The 15,402-nt window shown below is 40.5% G+C and overlaps 1 protein-coding gene and 1 long non-coding RNA gene across 2 annotated transcripts in view; both read left to right on the top strand.

Annotated features, from left to right (window-relative positions):
- The window catches only part of LOC132362765 (ELKS/Rab6-interacting/CAST family member 1-like), a 137,505-nt gene that overhangs the window by 30,400 nt on the left and 91,703 nt on the right, over positions 1-15,402 (top strand). The gene's annotated exons all lie outside the window — the stretch shown is intronic.
- LOC132362773 (uncharacterized) lies at positions 248-13,650 on the top strand. The gene is made up of 3 exons (XR_009502482.1): positions 248-268; positions 9,640-9,811; positions 13,108-13,650. It is a non-coding gene; the product is annotated as an uncharacterized LOC132362773 (long non-coding RNA).

The following is a 15,402-nucleotide window of genomic DNA, read 5'->3' as shown; positions in this document are numbered from 1 at the left end:
AGCAAGTCAATACTATTCTAGAGTTTTATTTTTATTTTCTTTAAGCCTGTAATGGGCATTGAGGTCTCCCTGTGGTCTCTGGACTTCTCTCTCGGCTTTGAAGATTCTGCTGTTCCCTGCTCCATCTCAACTTACGCATATTCTCAACCACAGGGGAGTCTGGAACATGCCAGACATTATGGTGAGGCTGTTACAACGCTCACCCCGGTCTAAAACCTAAGCCACAGGAGACACAGACTTCTGGTTCCGCAGAAAGCAGGTGTTACAGGTAAGGAAGGGAGCATAATGTACAACAGCCAGATTTTAAACAGCTCTGCTCAGATTTCATATTCCCACACTCCCTCTAATTTACAGGCTTCTGTTCACAGGTAGTTTGAAAACCTATCTGTACCAAATTTAAATATTCAGTGACTTGCCTATAACTAATCATACTTGAAATTAAAAAAGCATGTGTGAACAAGCAATAGCACTAACTAGTACTCACAGGGGAATATTCCAGCTATATTACAATGAGACTTTTGGCAGTAAAAGCACTCAAGTACTGTTTCTTAAAATGTAAGGATTAGGTGTTCTTGAGGTAGAAAAGAAAAATCTATTCTTTGCAGATGGAGGGGACAATGAAATGGATTCACTAGCAGAGTCACTTTTATGGAAATTTGGATCTGTACTGTGAAATTTTAGTGTTTAAACAAGATCAGAGGCCTTGTAGGATGATTTTTTAACATGCTGGATTAGAAACACCAGACAGAATTGATTCCCAGTAAAATGGAAAACGTCCTGAATTAAAAAGGGGCCTCAAAAAAAAAAAAAAAAGGAGCCTCACTTGGTAACACTTAATTTTCTAACATGAGTGCTCCAAACTCTTAATAACTATTTTAAAACACTTGATAATTTCAGGTAAGATAAATTTTACGTAAGAATAAAAATGGACAGCGTATATGAATTTGGTGAGACTGAGCATACAATGTGGATTTGCCTTGGAAAACTTGGGCAGTTTTTGAGATTATTGAAGTTGAGCGTCTGTTGCAAGATATCTAAGTGAACTCTCCCAAAGCATTTCCTGGAAGCATTTGCCCAACAAGTAATCTTCAAACAAACGAACAAACATACATACCCACCATTCCTCTATTCCGTGTAATATAATCCATGGACCAACAAGAATAAGCTTATTTTCTACTTGTACAGTTTTTGGGTGGTGCTGCTTTTCCTAACCTTCTCACCATCTGTCAAGACATAACTTTCATTACTCTCCAGCATCACTTTTAACAGCATCATCTTTCTTTTCGTCCTTTCTCCTTCCCTCCCTCCCTCCTCCTCTCCCCCTTTGCTTTTCTTCCCTGCCTCCTTTTTCTTTCTTTAAAAGGAATCTCTTTTGACCTGTGTTTTCCTCAAGGGTTCAATTGTTTTTATATTTCTCTCCCTCATAATACAGTCTTTGGGGATTTAAAAATACGACATAAGTAGAATCTTCTGTGATTTCTCAGCAGAAGGGAAGGTATGGTTTGTATCACTTTCTCTCATAGGATTCTTTATGGGGTAAATATTTCCAGATGCCCCAAATCTCTTTGTTACGTTTACTATAAGAACCAACAACTCTTCCTTTTCCTGTACGGTGACATGATTGGGTCCTGGGATGGCTCCCACTCGTATCGCTATGAAAACAGAAGTTTCATAAACCAGAGATGAGTTACTTCAACTCAGTTTAATTCAATAAACAGTTATTGAACATTTACTGTGTCCAGGATACCATTGGCCATGGTGAATGATACACGATCCCTCCTATCAAGAAATTTGCAATCTAGTATGGGAGAAACTATGCAAATAAATGTCCAACCATAAGATGACTGCTGCGGTCTAGTAACAAGCAAAGATTTAGGAACTCAGTAGGTAAGCAAAATAAGTCGAATAGTAAAGATGAGGCTCTTTTGTTTGTCAGTATTTTACTTTAGCTCTGTATAGTTTTGAGATATGAAATGGTGTCATTTTACTTTACAGTTCTTGTTACTTTATAATCATTACCACGACTTTGTAGTCATAGCTCATGGGTAAGTTGCTTCACTTATGTGAATGTTATGGAGAGGTACTATGCTTCCGGTAGAGTCTTCTTCAGAAAGAGATTTATTGATTTGAGTTTATAACACTGAATTATGGTGTGGTAATACGTTTTACTTCAACTCGAAGATAGCTACTTTATCGATCCCGTGGGTAAACCCTTACTCTAGATCTGGGCGGTGAGCCCTCTCAGGATCAGCTGTCACACAGCAAGAGATAAGACTTCCTGGATCAGTTTTCTAAAGTGACAGGTTTATTCCCTGGTCAGGACAGAAGATACTGTTTTTAACGAACAGGCTAGACTTCTCTGTGTGCGTATTTGTTCCATGTGTTTCGGGGTGAGGATGGGGTTGAGGAGTCTACTCTGTTTTTATGGGGCATGAATCTGGCTTAAAAATGACAGAGCCCTTTAACAGGGAAATTGCAGCTGGAAGACACCAGCAACTAAGTAGATCTGGGACTTGAGAAACTGTGCCTCCCTGGAGCTATCCAGGGTACTGAACCACTTCTCCTTATGTTGCCTTCTAACCCCGCGAAACAAACATTCAGACATTTAAAAATATCTAGCTTTTTTTTTTTTTTCTGACTAGAGAAATTCTTTAACCTGTATATTTCTGATAACTGTTCTTGCTCTAGTCTTGGCCAGCTGTAGCAGTTCACCTCTTGTGTCTTTTATTCACTAAACAAATATTTAGGTATAACCTTCTCTGCGTTGGGCACTTTTCTCATGGTTAAATTACTCAGATTGAATATGATTATTTTTGCCTTTTTGTGAAATTTGGGTTAAAGAAACAAATTTTATGGGATGCCTAAAGGATCTCAGGTTTTCAAGTGTCGTTTGAAGAACCTGGTTTCTGGTCCAAAGGTTGTGTTTGTTTACGTTTGTTTACAGTACTTAGAATAGCCCTTGGCATAAAATAGGCAGCACAGAAATTTTATTCCGCTGATGATCAGATTTATTTTGTGGAATTTTTTTAAAAATAAATTTATTTTATGTATTTATTTTTGGCTGCGTTGGGTCTTTGTTGCTGTGCGCGGGCTTTCTCTAGTTGTGGCGAGCGGGGGCTACTCTTCCTTGTGATGCACGGACTTCTCACTGCGGTGGCTTCTCTTGTTGTGGAGTACGGGCTCTAGGCGCATGGGCTTCAGTAGTTGTGGCACCTGGGCTCAGTAGTTGTGGCTCGTGGGCTCTAGAACGCAGGCTCAGTAGTTGTGGTGCACGACCTTAGTTGCTCCGCAGCATGTGGGATCTTCCTGGACCAGGGCTCGAACCCGTGTCCCCTGCATTGGCAGGTGGATTCTTAACCACTGCACCACCAGGGACGTCCCATTTGTGGAATATTTTTCTATACCATGTTACAAGGAACATATTTCTTTTCAACCTAAAGGTAAAATTCTTTGAAGAAAAATTTTGCTCTAAGTGCTCTAGATGCAACATGCACATAATCCTGATGAATGTAGACTAAGCATTTTGGGGCACTGTCATATACATTAGGACCAAAGTACAGGCTGATCGGAAAGAAAGGGACCAGAAACTTCCAGCTCAGACTTTTCTACTTATGTATTTTCTCAACCATCTTTTCATTCTATTTTATTCATACTAGTCTATTCTGTATTCAGGTAAACAACCACCACCTGTTCACCCCCTCTCCTCCAAAAGAGGAAAAAAAGAATTTTTCCTTTGATGACAGCAACACATGACCCAGGAAGGTGGAGTATATTCTAAACTGTCCTTTTGTAATTCCTTGTTCTAAGCATCTGGCAAGACAAATTGGTCTTGACTTCCCTGGAAATGTTGGTTTCTTTCAATGAGTATAAGGGGTACAGAATCAACAGTGTTCCTAGTGTTCTCAAGACCAGTTATTGTATGGGTCAGTAAGGCTAAACCCTTCACCCCCAACCTGGTGTTAATTTAATGTTATTCTCAGTAAATATCTGAGACAGACTGAATTTGAGCAGAATATAAAGTATCTGGCTGAAATTGAATCAGGTTCAGTGTTCTAACATAGCGATTTGCCACTACCCACATCTATTTCTGTGGTATGCCTTTTTTTTTTTTTTTTTTTTTTTTTTTTTTACAACATGTACATTTAGAAACTTGGTAAGGTCCAAACTGTATCATAATTGACTTGAAAATGTCAGTTTCTTGGGATTGCCAAACTCAAACACTTTTCTTGGTATCTCAGTGAGAAATCAAATTTGAGGTTGAAGAGTATTGACCAGTAAGCTTCTTTTCTAGAGATTGTTACTCTACCTTTGGTCATGGACCAAGTTTAATTATTCCTATTGCTTTTATTTCTCTTTCCTTAGGGAAGTGATAGGCACTTGTTTAGTCACCGGAAGTTGTGAGAATTTGTGGACCTCAGCAAAGACCCAAGAGACCTATGCAACAGTATTGTTTTCCTACTTATTACCCAGACCCAGTTTGTTTTAAAATCTATTTACTGATTCCACCTGAGTTGCATGACTTAGTTGTAATATAATCTCTTGATTTCTTGAATTATCTCCAGACTGGACTTCATGATTGATTTCTTTTTCGCCTTTGACTTATTCAGATGGAAATAGGTTAAACAAACAGAAAAACTTGACTATTATTCAAAGGCTGAAGGATTCCTTCATTACTTCCCTCCATTTCCTTGGGAATCAATACCATTGGCTGTTTTCTTTTAGTTAGCATAGTTTTGCTTGCTTAATATAATTAATATAGTAATTTAAGAGTTATATATACGTGATCTGACTTAACCTTCCAATTCTATGGTGTAGTATTACTACTGTCATTTTATGTGTGAGAAAGGTAATGTTCAGGGGGAGTTAAGGAATTTCTAATGACCATAAAATTAGGAGTCAGGACTGAAGATTCAGACCCAGCTCTCTCCGACATTAGTCACTGCTTTTAATCACTCTTCTGCTTGCTTTAATATTTCTTTACTGCCCACATAAAGTGCCATGTCAGAATATAGAAATGGTTATTAACTGAGGAAATAGGAAATATTTTGATGTTTTTAGGGAAATTCAAAACATTGTAGAATAAAAAGCTGGACATGATTTTATTGGCAGTTTTATCGCGATGGCTTAAAAGAAATGAAGTTGTTCCTGAAGGTACCTAGTTTATTGTCGTGAAATATATTTGCTTTGCCTCATGCTGTGTTTTGTAACATTTGGTCCTGGTAGGGTTTATTTGTGCGTGTAGTTTAATATAAAGATCTCAATTTTAACAAATACTGGGAACTCTTCGGAGAAAAAGCCAAAACAGATGTGTTTTTACTCAGTAGTTTTTGTTTAGGTCTGAACCTTTGATAGGAATTTGTTCCACAAATGTGGTTATTACAGAAGATGAAGAAAGCCAAGCTGAACACAAAGTTAGATGACTTGTCTATTTAATTTTAGGTGATACTTGCCGAATGTCTTGAGAAAATATTTTTTCAGCTTGTTTCAGAATTAGAATAGACTCTGTTGACATTTTATGCAAGCATATATCTGTTATTCCTTTTTAGAAATTCGAAGTAAATTCTTCTTATAAAAATAATACACAATCAATAATACACGACCATTTTCTATGAGGAAATTTTCAAATGAAAAAACATTAATCTCTAAACATCCGTAACACCAACCAGTTAATATGTTAGTATGTTTCATTTGGTTTTTGACACACGCAAGTGCACACAAAACTTAACATATAATTATATAATTTTATATGTAATTTTGTGTTCCAGTTTTCTACTTAATTAATAGCATTGTCTTATTTTGCATTTCTGTGACTTCCAGGGAGATATAATCTACTTTATTGGCCAGTTCTATCTAATTTGGGGTTCTCTGCTTGTGTGTATGGTGTATGTGTGTGTATAATTTAATATATATATGTGGGTGTGTATATATACACATATGTATAATTCGTTTTCTTGTTTTAGAAAAAGATGCATTGTATTCCTTTTAATACATCACAACTTACCCATTTTATTGGGAAGACTTTGCACATATTAAAATCTGATATATTAGGACTAATCAAGAAGAGGTCAGTGTGACTAAGATGCTTTTTAAATGTTTTTTTGTATTGTATATAGCAACTGGAGCTGCTTTCCCAACAGAAATTTGAAGTGATGCCGAACCTGTGCTAATGAATAGATATAATTAATTGGAAAACTTCATCTGTTTTCCTACAGTGTCTTAAAGACTTGAAAATAATCCCTCAGTAATTTAATCATATCTCCTAGTTTTCTCCTTTAATGGTATTACCTAGCAATATTTTTTCTTTATTTTAAGATCATCTTCAGCCTAATCCAGATAGCCCTATTAAATTATCGTATCAAAAACCAACGATAATTTTCTATACCTTTTATTTTCATAGGGAAATATTTTGAGATCCACCAGTGTGATTAAAAAATAGAGCAGGTGGAAGTGGGGCAAGGGTGGGAATTGACATCTGATGCAAGAGCCAAGGAGGAAACCATTGTTTTTACTCTGGTCAGGTGATATCATGCTAGCCTTACATTTCTAAAATTTGAGTATCTTTGGAATTATATTCAACTGCAGCAGTTTAAGTTGTAAATGCTTTAATGTTTTCAAGGCATGTCTTTTAGTGACTAAACTTTTCTAGTGCATTTATTTCAGTAAGGTTGAGGGGATTTCTATTGGATGATCTTCTCCAAATGAGATAAATATTCTAATGGTAACTGTCCTCCTGGAACACATATCTCTTGTTATTAAAAGTTTTCTAAGAGTCCTGATGAATTTAAATGACTCACAGTAGCACAATAGGCATTTGAGTTAACCTGATTTTTAGCAACAACTTTTTTTTTCACTGTGAAACTTCTTATTCCAAGATGTTGGGGAAAAAGGGGAAAAACTACAAAGAAAAACATAAAATTTAAATGAACTGCCACTACTTAGATAAATCAGGGTCAACATTTTTTTTTTAAACATCTTTATTGAAGTATAATTGCTTTACAATGGTGTGTTAGTTTCTGCTTTATAACAAAGTGAATCAGTTATACATATACATATGTTCCCATATCTCTTCCCTCTTGTATCTCCCTCCCTCCCACCCTCCCTATCCCCCGCCTCTAGGTGTTCACAAAGCACCGAGCTGATCTCCCTGTGCTATGCGGCTGCTTCCCACTAGCTATCTATTTTACATTTGGTAGTGTATATATGTCCATGCCACTCTCTCACCCTGTCACATCTTACCCTTCCCTCTCCCCATATCCTCAAGTCCATTCTCTAGTAGGTCTGTGTCTTTATTCCCGTCTTGCCACTAGGTTCTTCATGACCTTTTTTTTTTTCCCTTAGATTCCATATATATGTGCTAGCATACTGTATTTGTTTTTCTCTTTCTGACTTACTTCACTCTGTATGACAGACTCTAACTCCATCCACCTCACTACAAATACCTCCATTTCATTTCTTTTTATGGCTGAGTAATATTCCATTGTATATATATGCCACATCTTCTTTATCCATTCATCCGATGATGGACACTTAGGTTGCTTCCATGTCCTGCCTATTGTAAATAGAGCTGCAATGAACATTTTGGTACATGACTCTCTTTGAATTATGGTTTTCTCAGGGTATATGCCCAGTAGTGGGATTGCTGGGTCGTATGGTAGTCCTATTTTTAGTTTTTTAAGGAACCTCCATACTGTTCTCCATAGTGGCTGTATTAATTTACATTCCCACCAACAGTGCAAGAGCGTTCCCTTTTCTCCACATCGTCTCCAGCATTTATTGTTTCTAGATATTTTCATGATGGCCATTCTGACTGGTGTGAGATGATATCTCATTGTAGTTTTGATTTGCATTTCTCTAATGATTAATGATGTTGAGCATTCTTTCATGTGTCTGTTGGCAATCTGTATATCTTCTTTGGAGAAATGTCTATTTAGGTCTTCTGCCCATCTTTGGATTGGGTTGTTTGTTTTTTTGTTATTAAGCTGCATGAGCTGCTTGTAAATCTTGGAGATTAATCCTTTGTCAGTTGCTTGATTTGCAAATATTTTCTCCCATTCTGAGGGTTGTCTTTTTGTCTTGTTTATGGTTTCCTTTGCTGTGCAAAAGCTTTGAAGTTTCATTAGGTCCCATTTGTTTATTTGTGTTTTTATTTCCATTTCTCTAGGAGCTGGGTCAAAAAGGATCTTGCTGTGATTTATGTCATAGAGTGTTCTGCCTATGTTTTCCTCTAAGAGTTTGAAGGCATGGGAGAGACTTAAGTTACCCACAAGAAGATCCAAAGAATCATAGGTCTGAGAGTTTTTTAAGTGGGTATACTTGAGGATGTTTATAAACTGAAAGAAAGTAGCCAGCAGAGGAAGGGTGTGAAGATCTAGGAGAGGAAATGATTGTTCATTTGTTTTCAAAAAGCTGAATACTTATCGTGTGCCTGGCCTTTTTCTAGGATCTGGGGTTCACACCATCTGTTATCTCTTCTGCAAGGACAGTTCAACTCATCCCCTGGTGAAGAGAAGTCAGATTATTCTTTGCATCCAATGCAGGTGTAGGAACTGTTCTGTACCTCTGAAGGGACTTTACTTAACCAGAGTAATAAGTTAGAAATCAAAAGAAATTAGAGCTGAAAGGACCGTAAAGGCCACTGTACTTAATTTTGCCTAATATTTTACATTGAATGTAAGAAAAGTTTATTGCAGAGCCCGTTCTCTTCAGAGTTCCTTCACTGAACTTTATGTCTTCAATCCAGTGGGTCTAGCTCGTAGATTTTGGCCTCCTCCTCAATTTGCTTCTTCATCCATATTACATTTTGCCCGGACTATGGCAGAAGCTCCTGGGTGGTTTCGCGGCCCCTGGGCTCAGTTCCTCTAAGTTCATCTGCCTACTCGGGTTGAGTGATCTTCTAACATAAAAAGATACGCTTAAAATAATGCTGCTAATGGCTTGCCCACACAGAGTTAGTGCATACTAGCCGCCCAGCGTGTGCTCTGCACAGAGGCGTGTAGTCTGAACTGTGCTCGGCCAAGCCTGCTGGGGCTCTTTGGCCCTGAGGAAGGGGAGCTTTTTGGGATCACTCCCTTTATCTAATCGGTCCTTCAGCAGCGGGGCACCTTTTTCTAATCAGCGGAGGCACCCTTACTTAGCCAGTGGTAACCCCAGGCCTCATCACCTGTGGGATACAAGCCATGCTGTCTCCCAGGCTTGCTTCCGCCAACATCTCTATTTTCCTTTCTGTCTGTTCTCACATTTGGACCCCTGGCCTTTAGTCATCCCCACCTGCAGTATTTACAGTGCCCAGCAGGTGTCAGGCTTGAGTGTCTTTGCACAGGTGCTCCCTCTGCAGTTAATGCACCTCCTACTCCACCTCTGCATAGCCTCAGCTTTTTAGATTCTGCTTCAGGGTTATCATGAAGCTGTCACTTAGATATAACATTTTGCCTCCAAGGAACCTCTGTGCATAAAGGTTATGCTTCTTTATCTCATGTGATTCAAATTTTCACGTCCCTCCTTAATGCAGGCTTTAAGGGCAGGAGTCGTTTCTTATCCTTAGCACAGAGCAGATGCTTTTTTTTTTTTTTTTAAAGGTGCTTTTTAATGATGATAAAATGTATGGTTTAAATCACTCATTTTACAATAATTTTGCTTTAGGTTGTGACAGAAATAAAGTTTACAGAAGTCGTGTTCCTGCGATAAGAAATAAAGATGTGACCTTCCAGTTGTGTAAAGCTCTTAAATGCTGTGTGAGTGCGTCGGGTGCGCTAAGGAACCTGGAGCTAAATGGGCTAGTTCTGAGAGAGAGAGACTTAACTATGTTAACAAGGTAAGCCTTCATTGTATCCTGCCAACATTTGATAGTTGCTTTTGGGGCAAGCTAAACCAATAAAAGTTTAAAGTTTTTCTCTCCATTAAAGGGATTGAATAAATTGGCCACTTTATCAGCACCTCATGCCTGTCACATTAATGGCTGAACTAGAAAATCAGAAGGATCAGCACAGCACAGGTTTTATTTTCTTAATCCTTACCTCAGGGTGGAGAAAGGTCAATCCCGAACTGAACCCCAAGTTTAGACCAGGAAGCCCTCGGGTTCCTTATAGTATCTCAGAAATATGGGAAAGTAGAAAGGAACGATAAAGTGTAGGGCAGATTAGCCTCATTTTCCTGTGAAGCTTGAGGAGAGGGAGGGAGGAGGTGGATGACCATGGGCAGTTGGGCAGGTTGTGCACTGTACAGCACCATAAATGTAGAACGTTTGCATATATTATTATGACAGCCTTCTGACAGATGGAAATGCTGTCTTGAGGAAGTACCTTTTTCTGTTTCTCTTAGAGAAGTGCTTCTCAATGGGGGTGATTTTGTCCCCTGGGGGATATTTGGCAATATCTGGAGACACTTTTGGTTGTCACAAGTAGCTGATGTGTTACTGGCATCTAGTAGGTAAGGACAGGGATGCTGCTAAACATCCTACAGCGCACATGGCAGTCACACACAACAAAGAAACAAAGTCACACATTGCCTAGCTCAAAATGTCACTAGAGCCGGGGCTGAGAAACCCGGGTCTAGAGGATGAAGGTGAACCTCCCTGTCTCTGGTATCTTTTCCCTGCTTGTTCTGGAGAAATGACAGCTGGAGAGGGAGTGAACCATTTCTGACTCTGCATCCAATATGCTCCAGCAGCCTGTAGTACATCATGTACTCATAGGGCCAGTGTGCCTGGAGGAACCCAAGGCTACCTGATGGCAGAGCTGTGGATCAGGGTGACAGCCAACATGGGAAAAGCCTTCCTGCCTCCAGGCCCTCGGTTCACCAGGCCCAGGTGTCTCTTCCTTCCATCCATGGGCCTCTGAGATGAACCAGCTTTCCTTGTCCCTCCTAAGCTTCCCAGGTTGTGAGTCCTTGCCTCTCAAGAGTGGGGCACAGTACCCTCAGGTTTGCTTTCCACGCTGCCTCCTGAACCAGTTTTGGAAGATTTGTGGATGATCAGTTGGGGGATAACAGGTAGAAAATTGAGACAAAACAGTGAACTCCGAGACTGGTGACTGGGTTCAAATTCCAGCTTTTCCACATGTCAGATGTATGGCCTTAGGCAATTCACTGAACATCTCTGTGCCTCAGTTTTCTTGTCTGTAAGATGGGGGTGAGAACAACAGTGCCCACTTCATAGGGCTATGGTGAGGATCGAGTTAGTATTTGGCATGTATTTGGCATGTAGCAAACAACATGTAAGCGGTAGGTGTTCCAGGCCTCATTCCACGTTAATTTTTGGTATCTGTATGAGTTTGCTAGGGCTGTCATAACAAAACACCACAGTCTGGGTAGCTTAAACAACAGAAATTTATTTCTCACCGTTCTGGAGGCTGGAAGTCCAAGGTCAAGTTGTCAGCAGGGTTGGTTTCCTCTGAGGCTCCTGAGGGAAGAGCCTGCTCCAGCCTCTCTCCTTGGCTTGCAGAGCGCCGCCTTCTCCCTGTGTCCTCACAGGGCTTTCACCCTCTGGGCAGGCCTGGTGTCTCTCTGTGTGTCTAATCTGCGTTCCTTATAAGGACACCAGTCAGATTGGACTGGGATCCACCCTAATGGCCTCATTTTAACTTAATTACTCTTTAAAGGCCTGATCTCCCAATACAGTCACATGCTGAGGTACTGGGGTTTAGGGCTTCATCCTGTGAATTCCGTGGTGGACACAACTCAGCCCATGACACCTGACAAGGACCTGGTAACAACACCAACATGGTTCTAACCATGTTTAACTGTGATACCAGATGCAAAAAAAAAAGCCAGGACAGACCTTGAGGCCATTACTCTAAGTGAAATTAGAGAAAGACAAATACTGTATGATCTCACGTATACGAATCGAAGAAAACTGAGCTTATAGAAACAGAGAACAGTTTAGTGGTTGCCAGAGGTGGGAGTAGGGGGGATGGGAAAGGTGGTCAAAAGGTACAAACTTGCAGTTATAAGAGAAACAACTCCTGGGGATGTAATGTATATCGTGATGACTATAGTTAAAAATACTGTTTTCTTTTTTTTTTAAACATCTTTATTGGAGTATAATTGCTTTACAATGGTGTGTTAGTTTCTGCTGTATAACAAAGTGAATCAGCTATACATATACCTATATCCCCATATCTCCTCCCTCTTGCATCTCCCTCCCACCCTCCCTATCCCACCCCTCTAGGTGGACACAAAGCACCGAACAATACTGTTATTTAATTTGAAAGTTGCGAAGAGTATAGATCTTAAAAGTTCTCATCACAAGAAAAAAATTGTAACTATGTGAGGCGGTAAATGTTAACTAAACTTATTGTGGAAATTATTTTGCAATTTATACACATATCAAATTACTATGTTGTAGACCTGAAATTAATATAAAATTATATGACAATTATATCTCAGTAAAATGGGGGGAAAAAAGGAATCCAATATCTCAGGTATAAAGCCTCCCTCCTCCTTCCCTCTCACATTCTCGGGAAGACCTCAGGCCCGGGCCTTACACCTGCCTTGAGTATATTCCTATTAACTGTGTCAGTAAATGGTAGGTGCTTCCCTTCCACACCTTCCTTTGCTCGTCATTGGAGAATATGCTAGAGCGACACTAGAAGAGTGATCACATATCTTCGATTTTTGTGGACAATCATGGTTTCAAAAATTCTGTCCTCTTGTCCACCTAAGAACACTGGTATTTTTCATACTACAGGTTCCAAAATGTGGTTCAGAAATCATGGTCACGGTGCCTGCCATGCCAGGATGGCAACTTGGAGGGCTGGGGAGGGCGTGGCAGGTGGCAGGTGGGGAAAGCCGGCAGCCAGAAGGAGGAGAGGACAAAGAAAAAGACCCAGGAAATTCGTATCTCTAGAACAAATTCCCAAATAGTAAGAGTTTACTGTAGCAGCAAGTCCTAGCCTCTAGTTTACTGCTAAATCTAGTCCTCAAGGAGCACAGCAGTCAGAACATTTAATACAAAATTTCCTAGCTCTAAAACGGAAATATTAATACCTGCTTGTTGTGTTTGGAAGTTATTTCAAAAAGTAACGCTAATATCAATAAAGCCCTTTATAAAAGAGCTAAAGGAACTCTGTAAGTATTACTTTTGTTTGTTTGTTTTTCCATCACTCTTCATAGCTGCCAAGCAGTAACGGCTGTCTTTGTACTGAATCCCGGAAGTGTCTCTGTATCCTGGAAGTATTGCAATGATCGTCTTCACACCTGCAAAATATTCCTGCACCGTGTACGCAAATGATTATGGCTCCGCTCTCGGGCCTCATCTGGGAGCTACTGCATGTGAGGATCAAATTGATACACATTAGGGCATCCTCAGCGGTCTTTGGCAAAGGCCTATAGATTACCTCGCTATCCAATTTGTTAACTGGACAGCAGAGCCTGAGTGGAAAGAACAATGCGCTCGTCAGTTGGGAGAAGCTCCTCCAGGTATCAACAGATACAAGCAAGGCAATCTCACTGTGCAGGTTGATTAGAACTGGGTTTGTATTTTGGACAATAAACTCTACTTATGATAGTCTCCCAGTCACTAAGTATCTCTGCTGTAAGAGAAAACTGGGGCTATTAACTTCTCCAGATAGAACCCGAGGGAAAAGTGATCATTTCTTCTATAAGCAGAAGGGAAGGTTCTCCTCAATAAAGATCAATTAAACATCTCTGTTAAAAGACTGCTTGGAGCTGGTGCCAAAGGAAATTCCACTGTATTAACCCGTGCTCCCTCCAACCCTCCCCACCTCTGTAGCTTGCACTGGGGAAAATTGTAAGAGGACGCTGGCTACTGTAAGCTTTATAAGGTGACAGTCGCTCTCACATCCGTGGCTGAATGATCTTTGATGTTGAGTGATTTTTCCTGCATTTAGCAGGGGTATTCCCGGAGGATGGCAGGCAAATCAAACGCTCCTCTGAATTCAGCTGAGCATCAATCATCCTCATGAGGGAGTAAAAAAAAGAATATAACAATAGGTACCGGGAAAAATGATATGGTGGTCTGAGCTAGTAATTCCCAGGATGCAGGAAGAGTTTTGGGGGCCCTAGAAAATCCACTGCATAAAGAAAACCCGCCACAATCTCCACCAGCATCTTATAGTTACCACCTCATTCTTGTCCTTTAAAATACAGTGTGCTGTATTTTAAAATACAGTGTGCTTGTCCTTTAAAATACAGTGTGTCTTGTACATTAAAATACAGTGTGCTTCTACTGTCTGGCTTAGACTGCATCCTCTCATGTAAATTCCATCTGTTCTTGCTTGAGGGAGGGCAGACACAACCTTGACTTTATCCTCTTGATGAGAGTGATGTTTCATGGTGTTGGGAGGATTTTCATTGGGTCAATTGCCTGATTGAGACATTGCCTTAGTGAGGTGACAAATAGCAGGCATTAATGTCTCTTTTTTAATGGTATGATTAATGGTCTAAGAGAAGGGTCAGCAAACTGTAGCCAGCCGCCTGTTTTTGTAAATAAATTATTGGACCACAGCCAGGCCAGTTCATTCATGAATTTTCTCTGGCTCCTTTTGCGTCGAGTAGTTGTGACAGAGACCTAACGGCCCACAAAGCCAAAGATACTCCCTGGCCCCGGCCACCCCTGATCTAAGACCGTTCCCACAGTCCTCTGATGATAAGAATCACCCGGATCATTTGTTCAAAAGACAATTTCTGGGTCCAGCTTGGAACCCCTGAGTCAGAATCTCCAGGGAAGGGGCTTTGGGAAGGTAGAGTGAACAAGCTTCCCGGGTGATTCTTATCCCCAGGGAACTACTGGTCTCAGGTGTGCCTGCCTACCAGGTAAGGAGGAGGTTTTCAAAGAGGCAGTGGGGGTGGGGGGTTGGGCGGAGTTTGCCTTGGAGAGCACGGGCCTCGCGGTTTCACTGCTGGGACTGCATCCCAGCTCCGCTTCTCCCCGAGCTTCGCCACCTCGGGTAAGTTCCTTTTAACACTGTTTCCTCCGCTGAGAAGTGAGGGTCATGGTGCCTGGTTGGCAGTGTGTGTATATACGCTGAGAGCCTAATCCAAGGCTCGGTAGTGGTCACCCTCACTAAGAGGAGCAGCGCCATGTAAACACAGAAGACCCCGCTGTGGAAACATCTCATAAATAAGACAGGCCCAGCGGGGCTTTTCAGTAGTCCACGGTGTACAGCTGTTTTCCTCAGAAGGAAAAACTCCCTTAAAGGAATCTCCCATTACGTTCAGGACAGTATACGGCCCTTTAGAAACTCAGTTCTCCACAGAATGCTGAGTATTGCAAGAGGTTATCATTGGCTGTTTTAGGATATAGCTGAGTTTGCAAAGGAATATTTAATTTCATGATTGAAAACTCTGGTACTTCGCACGAGACAGACGTATATTCTGTTTCTGAGGTTAATGTTTTTAAAAACTCTTTGCCTGGCGAGATCAAGCAATTTCAGCCATTCGTGTAGC

The sequence above is a fragment of the Balaenoptera ricei genome, chromosome 3, assembly GCF_028023285.1.
Source record: "Balaenoptera ricei isolate mBalRic1 chromosome 3, mBalRic1.hap2, whole genome shotgun sequence".
Lineage (NCBI taxonomy): Eukaryota > Metazoa > Chordata > Mammalia > Artiodactyla > Balaenopteridae > Balaenoptera > Balaenoptera ricei.
Note: the sequence above shows the minus strand (reverse complement) of the source record. Positions and strands in the feature narration are given on the sequence as shown.